Source organism: Leptonychotes weddellii, chromosome 9, assembly GCF_054177405.1.
Source record: "Leptonychotes weddellii isolate Sample4059 chromosome 9, ASM5417740v2, whole genome shotgun sequence".
In the NCBI taxonomy this organism is placed as follows: domain Eukaryota; kingdom Metazoa; phylum Chordata; class Mammalia; order Carnivora; family Phocidae; genus Leptonychotes; species Leptonychotes weddellii.
The window spans coordinates 21,567,961-21,578,513 of record NC_138377.1 but is presented as its reverse complement, the minus strand read 5'-3'; the positions used below and the strand labels follow the sequence as shown (position 1 = coordinate 21,578,513).

The 10,553-nt window shown below is 43.2% G+C and overlaps 1 long non-coding RNA gene across 1 annotated transcript; it reads right to left on the bottom strand.

The window, feature by feature from the left end:
• Positions 1-2,091: 2,091 nt before the first annotated feature.
• Positions 2,092-9,450, bottom strand: LOC115939105 (uncharacterized). The gene is made up of 3 exons (XR_004074037.2): positions 4,391-9,450; positions 3,286-3,569; positions 2,092-2,269 (listed from the first exon to the last, which is right to left on the bottom strand). It is a non-coding gene; the product is annotated as an uncharacterized LOC115939105 (long non-coding RNA).
• Positions 9,451-10,553: the final 1,103 nt, after the last annotated feature.

Sequence of the window (10,553 nt, the reverse complement as noted above, 5' to 3'; positions counted from 1 at the left end):
ACAGAGAGGCTTAAACAACAGACTTTTGTTTTTCAAAGTTCTAGAGGCTTGGGAAGTTCAAGATCAAGGTGCCAGGAGGTTGGGTGCCTGGTGAGGACTCTCTTTCTGGCTTACAGACAACCGCCTTCTTGCCATGTCCTCATATGGCCTTTCCTCGGTGTGTGCAAGTGGAGAGAAAGAGAGACATCTCTCTCTCTCTCTCTCTATCAGGCCACCAATCCCATCATGAGTGCCTCACCTTCATGACCTCATCTAACTCTAACTACCCCCCAAAGATGCCAGCTCCAAATATCATCAGCTTGGGGGCTAGGGCTTCAACATATGAATTTGGGAGGGTCATAGACATTCATTTCATAGCACCAGTGATGGGAATGATCAGTATAAAGATTGGTCCTCAGGTGACTGGTGCAAAAACGGAATCATTCATTCATACTTACTATCTACTAGGCATATACTGACATGAATTAGCACTCATCATATATCAGTGCTCTGCGCTGAGGTTCCAGTGTTGATTCAAGTAAATCTAGTTCCTGCCTTCATGAAGATAATAGTCTTCAAGATAGGACAACCAGAATCTGTGGAGAAGAGAGCACCAGATGTCAGTGTGGGTCTCTGCAGAGCTCATTCATTCATTCAGCATTCAGCGAGTATGATTGTGCGCTGGACATGGGGAGAAATCAGACACGGTCTCTGCCCTCAAAGAGCTCACAGCCTAGAACATAGAGGCAGATTGCAAACACAGTGCGGTTAAGTTCTACAGAGCTGAGTCACGACATGTACATGTAATATTTGTGCATACAATCATACAGCAAAAAAAGAGAGAAAAAATATCAGATAAATAACACAGTGGTTCACCCACCATTCCTCCCAGTAAGCAATGCCCCAGCACGGGCCTGAGGTGGGGTGTGAAACGAGTGTACCTTCAGTGTATTCCACTTCCCATTATCTCTCTTGGTGTAATCGTTGCCTGTTTGATACTCGTTCATGATTAAAAACCCACATTTTCTTCACTCAAGGCCCCTAACCTCAAGCCAACCACTTCATCTGGTCAACAGCCAAAGAAGCGGCATCACTTTCAACACAGGCTGGGCTGGACTTCTCTTTTCTTTTTTTAATATACTTATTGTTTGCAGTACAGTTGACATAAATACTGTATTAGTTTCAGGTGTACAACATAGTGCTTTGGCAATTCTGTACATTACTCAGTGCTCACCACGATCAGTATAGTGGGCTGGACTGGCTGTGGGCGGTGATATACTTTGTAAGTTGCCCAGAGAGTTTGTCACTTGAGCCAGGACACCCCTGGGAGTGAAGTCAAGTGATGTTGAGAATTACACCAGAACAAGAAGCATAAACTGAGACTGTCCTGAGCAATTCAGGAATATGGCATCTCTGTTTACGGGTGACTTAAGGGGTTTTTATTTATTTTTTAATCTGAAAAGAGGTTTTTTTTTTTTTTAAACAATAGGTTTTGTTACACAGGTATTAAATATAAGAATGTTTTCTAGTTTTAATTTTATTTCTTTTGAAATAGATTAAAGTTAAAAAAATAAAGTAAAATAGACTAAAGTTCACAATCATTATTCAAAAAGAACACAGTGAAAAATCTCCCTCTGACTCCCGTCCTCAGCCACTCAGTTGCCTGCACAGGAACCAGCAGCCTATATATAAATACATATATATACACACATGCATATACATTTATGTGCATATATGTATACATATATATACATATCTATATTTTACACAAATAATAGCACAGTATTCACACTGTTCTGCACTTACTTTTTTCTCTTAACAGTACAGCTTAGAGATCATTTCATATCGATATGACAAGCTTCCTGATAATATATGATGCTTACAATTTCACTGTATGGATGCAAATAATTTATTTAACCAGTCTCCATTGATGGACATACAGATTGTTTCCCATCTTCTGCTGCAATGAATGACCGTGACCATGTATCATCTTGTATATATGTGCCAGTCCATCTGTAGGATAAATTCCTGGAAGTAGACTGCTGAGTCAAAGGGCTTATCAGTTTAGATTCTGTTTGGTGGCTCATAACAGAAAAGCCAAAACATTGGTCATTTAAACAAGATAGAAATTTATTTCTCCCTCAAATAAAAGGAGTCTGGCGGTGGACCATCTAGAGCTGCCATGGACTTCCAAGTGTCAAGAGCAACCAGGATTCTACCTTTCTGCTCTGCCATCCTCTGTTGATTGTGGAGGCCTTCTTTCGGTAAAAGAATACAAAATTACAAATACCTATAGAGTGAGAAAAAAAATCATAATATAATACATGTAAGTTCTTAAGAGCTGAAATAACACAAACATCACATCTGGGAAAAGTAATATTATAACTACTCAACTGCCCACTCTATCTTTATAATAGGTTTTTTTCCCTACTTTTTCTGGCTACATGATCTTCGATCACTTTACCACCAAACAATATTTTGTAATACTGTCTGGAAAATAAATAAAAAGATAATTGAATTTTCCCTTTAGCATGGCTCATTAAAATTTATTATTATTGTAGATAGTTAAAACGCATAAAACATGTGAGACATACTATTTGTAGTACTACTACAGATTTTGCCCTACCAATATAGGGATTCTGATAAAATCTATGGTTCCCAATGCCCATAAGAAAAATATCCAGTGTGTTTATTAATGTATAAGTTAAGTTACTGAGCACACGCCCAGTAGGAGAAAGCTCCTATCTTACCTGGCATCCATGAGTATCAAATTCTCACCTACAATTTTATACATCTTATAAGCGGGAGCATGTTACACTAACTAGTTTCTGGCTCCATACATTTTAACCTCTTTTTCTCTTCCGCTACCAAATACTTCTGATGCTGGGCATAGGACACGTTCACATTGTGATGTGACCCCTGGCCCTGCATTTTGGTATCGCAAAGCCAGGCACAGTAAGCAGTAGGGGTATTCATGGAAGCCATTCCTACAGCAGGACGACTAGCAAAGGACGGCAAACCCCAGAAGCATATCCACTTAAACACCGACTAAATGCATCCCCAGTTCAACTTCCCCCTAGCTGGATCCCCCAAATTCCCGTGGCCATTCCAATACCAGCCAACCCAAGGGAAAGTGTGACACAAGAGAAATCAGAGTAGAAACAGACAGCAGTCTAAACCATGTGCAGTTGAAACATCTTACTTCTGCAAAGAAGTTACAAGAGCCCCTGACCACATGAACACGCCAGGGCTCTCCTGGGGCAATGCTCGTGCAAGTGAAGGGCTCCGAAAGTTCAGCTCCCTTACCTGCATGGTACAATGGCCCGGGCCAGCAAGGTTCTGGATTCAGACCTGCCAATCACATAGCCGTGATCTGGAAGGCAGAAGGGAGGCAGAAGCCCTTCTTCCTTTGCCAGTGGCAGGTGCGGAGGTGCCAGTTTCAGCACATATGGGTTTTTGCACTGGCTATTAGGCTCCATATTCTGCAGTCCATCCATCATCCACTTTGGGTCTACTGACTGTAGAGGGCAGCTGTGTGGGTCAGCGGCAGCTTTCATCGACTGTTTGTTTGTTTCAATGTAATTTCCATTCTAATTTCACACATGCAGGAAAGCAAAGAACACAATGAACACCTAGGTACTATCCGCCCAGTTGCAGCCATCATTAAAATTTTGCCATTTTTTGCTTCATAATTGAATCATTTCATGGTAAATATAAGAGATTGTAACAATTCACCCCTAAGTACATATCTCCAAAGAGTAGGGATGCTTTTTCAATTAACAACAAGACCAGTAATATCCCTAACAAAAGTAGCAATAATTCCCTAATATCACCTAAAAGTCACTTCATATACAAATTTCTACAATTGTCCTAAAGATATATTTTATAGCTATTTCTTTGACACCAGGATCCAATAGGTTTCATGCAATGTATTTGTTATGCCTCTTAAGTCTTGTCTTATTTAGGACAACCCCCCTCACGACATTGACTCTTTGTAGAGATCAGGCCAGCTGTCATGTTGAATGTCCCACATTCTAAATACGTCTATTTCCTTACTCTGTCATTTCGCTATTCCTAGTATTTCCTGCAAAATGAGGTAGATCTAAAGGCTTGGGGGGTTTTCAGCCAGACTCATTGAGGTATAATTTATATACAGTAAACATCATCCTTTTTACTTTACTGTTCTGTGCATTTTGACAGATACAGTCATGTATCTGTCATGTACATGTACATGTACATGTACAGTCATGTACACTTATCACATCCTCAGGTAATGTCTAGTTGTTACAATATTAATGATACTAATTTTGAACACTGGGTTCCTGTAGTTTTCTGATATCTGAATGTGTATTAGTTTTCTATTGCTGTGCGACAAATTACTACAAACTTGGAGACTTAAAGCAACACCTACCCATTAGCTCATAGTTCTGTAGGTGGGAAGTCAGGCATGGCATCTCCAGGTTCTGTGCTCAGGGGATCACAAGGCTCAAATCAAGGTTTCAGCAGGCTACACTGTCATCTGGAGTCCGGGCTCCTCTTCTAACCTCATTAAAGTTGTTGGTGGGATTCGGTTCTGACTGATCTTGACTGTCGAGGGAAAATAAGACTGATACTACTCAGCAGGGACCTGAAAGGCATATGTCTGGAACCTGGAATCACAGGATTCTTTGGGGTGCCTACTTGTACCTCTATGTCCATTAGGAAACATTAATGGAAAACTACAGTAACCACATACAGGAAGAACCACCAGGCGATTACATTCTTCAGGAAGGAAGGCTTGGGTTATTCCACCAGATAAAGTACCCCGAATAGCTGGATGCTGGCTGAGGGCAAAAGGAACAAGGGATGGATGGCAGAGGAAGGAAGTTATAATAACCAAAATATAGTATATTTACAATACGCATATATATTCTTCCTTGCTTTCTTAGGTATTTTCTTCCTCTTTCTTCCCCCTATTATTTTATATAAGGAGTGTTAGTGGCGGCTGATCTTATACTTTAGTCTTTAGAATATCAAACAGATTGTGACTGAACAAGAAGGGAAAAGAACGTCAGCCGGAGATGGACACCACAACTAATGAGTCTCTGGCTCTTTCCTCTTTGGGGAGAGAGTGGCTACCTTGTTTGCATTGTTTTTTTAAAGATTTTATTTATTTATTTGAGATAGAGAGCAGAGTGAGAGAGAGCCTGATGCAAGGCTCGATCCCAGGACTCTGGGATCTTGACCTGAGCCGAAGGCAGACGCTTAACCAGCTGAGCTACCCAGGCGCCCCTGCATTATTATTATTTTTTTTAAGCTATGCTTTCTTTTAGATGGAAGCATGTTGTTGTTATATTGGTGCTGTTGGAAATTTAACTATGGACAAAAGGGCACATATGGATGCTGGGAAGCCGAAGGGCTGGATCGTATGAGATACTATCTACTATCGTGCAGCACCCCTTTCAAGTCCCTCCTCTACTCTCCCATAGGGAGATAAGATATAGATCACAGGGCTTAGAAGTGCAGGGACTATATTTCCCAGATGTCCTTCCCAACTGGGATACAAATAGGGTTGGTTTTTGCCAGTGAGATGTGCTCACAGTGAGACATTAAAGACTGAAGGGGGTAGAAGCCACCCCTAATCTGGTTCTGATGGCAGCTGACACGGAGGCTCTGGCCACTGTGAGCTTTGCAGTAGTCAGCCCAGCAGTGGCTTCAGGGCTACAAGGCAGCTGTGACTCTCTAGTCTCTGGGTGGCGGCGATGGTTTTCCAGAGCTCTCAATCACAGCTTGGGGCAGTGTGACCTAGAATCCTAACTTTTGCTCTTCCCATCCATCTACTGGTTTTTACCATCGTCTGAGTCCCTATATTACATCCCTTTCTGCTCAAAATACCTAAGATGGTTCTGAAGCTCTGAACTGAATGCTGATAGACTCTTCCATGCAGTTTGTACCAATCTGCATTTCCATCCACAACGTTGGAGAGTGCCTCTTTCCCTCACAGCCTAAGCAACACAGTGTATTACTGACCTTCTTTTTTGACTCATCTCTTAGGTGAGAAAGGTATCGTAGTGTAGTTTTAGTTTGCATTTCATTCATTCAGTGACAGTGAACTTCTTTTCATACGTTTAGAAGCCATGAGGATTGCTTCTTCTGTGTATTGTGCCACCAGCTCACTGTCACATGGCTGCAACCACAAGGCTTGGACCCCCCGCCCCTAATCATACCAGGTCGCCAAAGACCTCCACGTCACCAAATCTAATCATCAACCTTTGAGTCTTTTATTTATACTACTAGCAACATTTAGCAAAAATGGCCATGCCTCTTCTTTGAGACACTGGCTGCCCTTGGCTTCCAGAGCTCATACTACGTTCATTTTCCTCCTAACTCACGGTTCCTTTTGTATGTTCCATCTCATCTCCCCAACTCTATACCATTGGGCTGCCTTGGGGCCCAGGTCTTGGGCCCTCTTTTGATCCCCATTCACCTGTGATCTTGTCCAGGCTCATGGCTCTCAATCATTTTTCTATACTGAGGGTCCCAAATTTCTATCTCTAGCTCCAACCTCTCCCCTACTCAAAATCCCCACTTGGATAAGTTTAAAAGTCATCTCAAACTAACCATATCCAAATCAAACTCACCTCCTCCCTTCTAAAAAAATAGAACTTTCTCCTCCCAGTGTTCTCTGCCAGAGTTAATAATAGCACAGCACCATCTCACCAGCCACCCAGGCCACAAACCAGGCAGTCCTCTCTGATTCCTCCCCCTCCAATCACCCCTCATCCAATCCTCACAAACCTACCAGATCTACTTTATTTCTTTTTTTTAAGATTTTATTTATTTATTTGAGAGACACAGACAGAGAGAGCATGAGTGGGGGCAGGGGCAGAGGGAGAGGGAGAGAGACAAGTAGACTCTCGACTGAGCAGGGAGCCTGACGTGGGGCTCAATCCTTGGACCCTCAGATCATGACCTGAGCCAAAGGCAGACGCTTAACCAACTGAACCACCCAGGCGCCCCTATGTCTACTTTAAAGGTCCATCCAGAATATGATGTTTGCAGCCCCATCGTGCGTCCTAGCTTATTGTAGTGGCCTCCAAATGATCTCTCTGCCTTCACTCTTGTTCCCTACCAGCTCCTCACAGCATACCTGCCAAAAAGATTCCATTAGAACATAAGTCACATCAAGTCACTCCAATCAAAACACCTCACTGGATTCCCATATTACTCTCAGTAACCTCCAGCTCTTACAATAGCCTCCCAAGCCCTTCTTGATCTGCCCTCCTGGCCAACAGGTCTCCAATCTTATCTCTACAGCTTTCCCTTTCATACCCTCTACTCCAGCTGTACAAGCCTCCTTGTACCTCAGACGCACCAAGCACATGCCAGCTTCAGGACTTTTGCACTTGCTCCCTCTGCCCAGAATGATCTAGACAGCCAAGCCACTGACTCATCTCCTCAGTGCTCAAAGGCACTTCTCATGGAAGAGGGCTTGCTTATTCAAAATAGTCACTTCTGCCCTCTCTCCAGAAAGTCCTATCCCCACTTCCTGCTTTCTCATCATAGCACTTAGGATGATCTGAGCCTCTGCCACCACCACAACCTCCCCGCTACCCAGCTAGGAGTGTAAACTCCATGAGAATGAGGATTTCAGGCTGTTTTATTCAGTGTGAAATCCCTAGCACCTAGAACAGTGCTTGGCATATAACAGACCCTCCGTAAGTATCTATATTAATAAATGAATGAACAAAAGCTAATGTATAGCCTGTAGGACATTCATGTCAACAGGAGGAGGAGATGTAGATTTGGGAAGCCATGGGAGTGGGTGAAATTACCTTGGAGGGAGGAGGTAAAGCTGTAGATGGGAAATACTAACTCACAAGCCATGGTAAGTGTCTAACCTGGAGATGAAGAGTTCAGTGAGAACCGGAAAAAATGCTGTAGGGCAGGTGAGGGTTAAGAGTAATAGCCGATAGGGGGCATCTGGGTGGCTCAGTCGCTTAAGCGTCTGACTCTTGGTTTCAGCTCAGGTTGTGGTCTCAAGGTCATGAGATCCAGCCCACATCGGGCTCTATGCTCAGTGTGGACTCTGCTTGAGTTTCTCTCGCCCTCTCCCTCTGTCTCTGTCTCTCCCCCTTGCTCGTGCTCTCCCTCTCTCTCAAATAAATAAATCTTCAAAAAAAAAAAAAAAAAGGAATAGCCAAAGTGTAAAATATGTCAGGTACCCTAAATGTATTAACTTACAACAACCCTATGTGTTCAATACCATTACTATTCCTAATTTCCAGACAACTAAGTGAGTACAAAAGGTTTAAGAACTTGCCCGGGGCCATTTGGCAAAACGGGTCAGAAGCTGGGCTTTAGTCTTTATGTTTCTACTATAACTGCCCTATACCTGCTTTGATGGGAGCTGATTAGGACTGTACCAAAGTTGTGGAGGATCCTATCTCCAGTCCCCATCTCCATGCTCACCAAGGAAGACAGGAAGAGCATCCTCGGAGTGAGACAATGTGGCCTTCCCAGCGGGCTAAGATGCGTTACCGGAACGAGCCCTGGGGGGAGGACCAACACAGGCTCTTGTCCTGGCTTTGCTACTTAACAGGAAATTCAGCCTAGTTACTGCATATTCTGACTGTCCCCCTCCTCATTGTGCAAAGAGGGAGCCAGCTCACATAATCTCACAAGTTCCTTCTGGCTTAGAAATCCCATAGTCTACAACCAAGGCACCAACTCTGTTAACAAGAGAGAGAAGCACATCCTACAAGATGCAACTTTCCTGTAACACCAGCTACAAGGCCGTAGGGAAAAATCAACAAGTAACGAGGGCCTGTTACACAGACTTTTCTGATGGAATCGGAAGCTCTAGGAAGGTTACTAAGAACTAGGGACTTGGAAAAGGGAGCTATGGTGAGAACTGGACATCCTTCAGGGGGGCACTGCACATCTTGGATGCATGTTCATTATCAGGGTTCCTCTTCTTTTTGGTATTATAATTATTATACTGGTGAGCAAAACGGGAGACTCCACATGTCAGGGGAGAGGCCAAGAATAAAATTTAATTCCTGAAAACCTAGATTGTAGAAGACATCGTGCTAAAAATGAGGAATTTTTAGACATACACATACGTCTATAAATAACTAGAAGCTTGTGTTGATGTTCTGCACACACCTGTCCATAAACTGTGCTTGTGTGCACATGCCTGGACACATGCTCACATGGCGCATCTCAGCGTGCGTGCATGCGTATCTATATATACCCACAGGACTGGCCAGATATAGATTTATATATTGGAGCCTGGCTCTTTCAAATGGGGGATAATGACACTGAAAATTATTCCAAGCTTTTCAAAGACATAAATGACCAAACTGCCTCCTGACTCCTGAATTATATTACCCAGAAAGAACTTAATAACATGTTATTATCGCTTCTCCTCACTGACAGGATTTCGGGGCTGAAAAGACAAACAAGAAATACGTTCGTAATCACCAGCACAGTCACCTCTGCCAAGCTGCGACCGCCGCTAATTCCAGGTAAGTGCTGTGGGGTGGGAGAAAGCCTCCGGCTGAGAATTCGACTTGGTGCTTGGTAATTGTCACCAGCTCAGCTGGGCTGTCACCAGCTGAGAGGGGGCTACAGGAAGCTCATGGAGCCAACAGAGAAGCCCATGGGGTGAAGGGTAGAGAAGAGAGATTGCATTATGGGAACCAAAATATAATTCCTCAGTTCAAAGATATAATATACATAAAAATCCTTGTAAACTGTAAAGTGCTCTACCAATGTGACTGAACAGGAAGGGGTATCATTAAGGGGTCTTGTTTGGGTTAGGGCTGCCGCATACAGCTGTAGAGGCTGTGCACTGCTCAATTTCTGAAAATGTCATTAGTCTATATGAATGGTGCCCCCCTGGAGTTGTGCCTTGTGGCAGCCCTGTTGAAGTAGGGCTAAGTTGGATGATGAAGACCAAGATGGGGGCTGCTGTTCCCTCCTGGATAATGCTTGAGCCCCAGTGATGAACCATCCAGAGAGGTGGTCAACAATTCCAACAACAACTTGCCAATGCTTTGGGAAATTTGCTTCAGGGTAATTAAAAGGCAATTACAGTTAAGATCCTTGAGGGCAGGAGCCATGATCCTCAGTCTTATAATATGATTGGTATATGATAAACATTTAGAAAAAGTGTGTTAAAAATAATGGATGGAGAATGAATGAATGAATGAATGAATGAATGAATGAATGATGGAAACTCATGAGGGTCAACTCCTGGGGAGAATTGGTTATAGTGATTGCAAAGAGCCTGTCCAGCTCAGAAGGTGCAACTGTATACTCTGTGTCTCTTCTTCCATGACTCAGATTATAACCAGTCTTTCTTGAAGAGCCATGGACAGGCTGATTCTAAGATGGCCCCCAGATTCCCACACCCCCAACACAACACTACATACACATCTTGTATAATCCCCTTCCTTGAGATGAGGGCCAGCCTGAGAATATGATGATATGTCATTCGTAATTCGCTTATGTTATAGGCCAAAGTGGAAGACTTTTGCAGCATCACTGATTTAGAACTAAGGGAAATAGAGGTCCGGGAGCAAGATGGC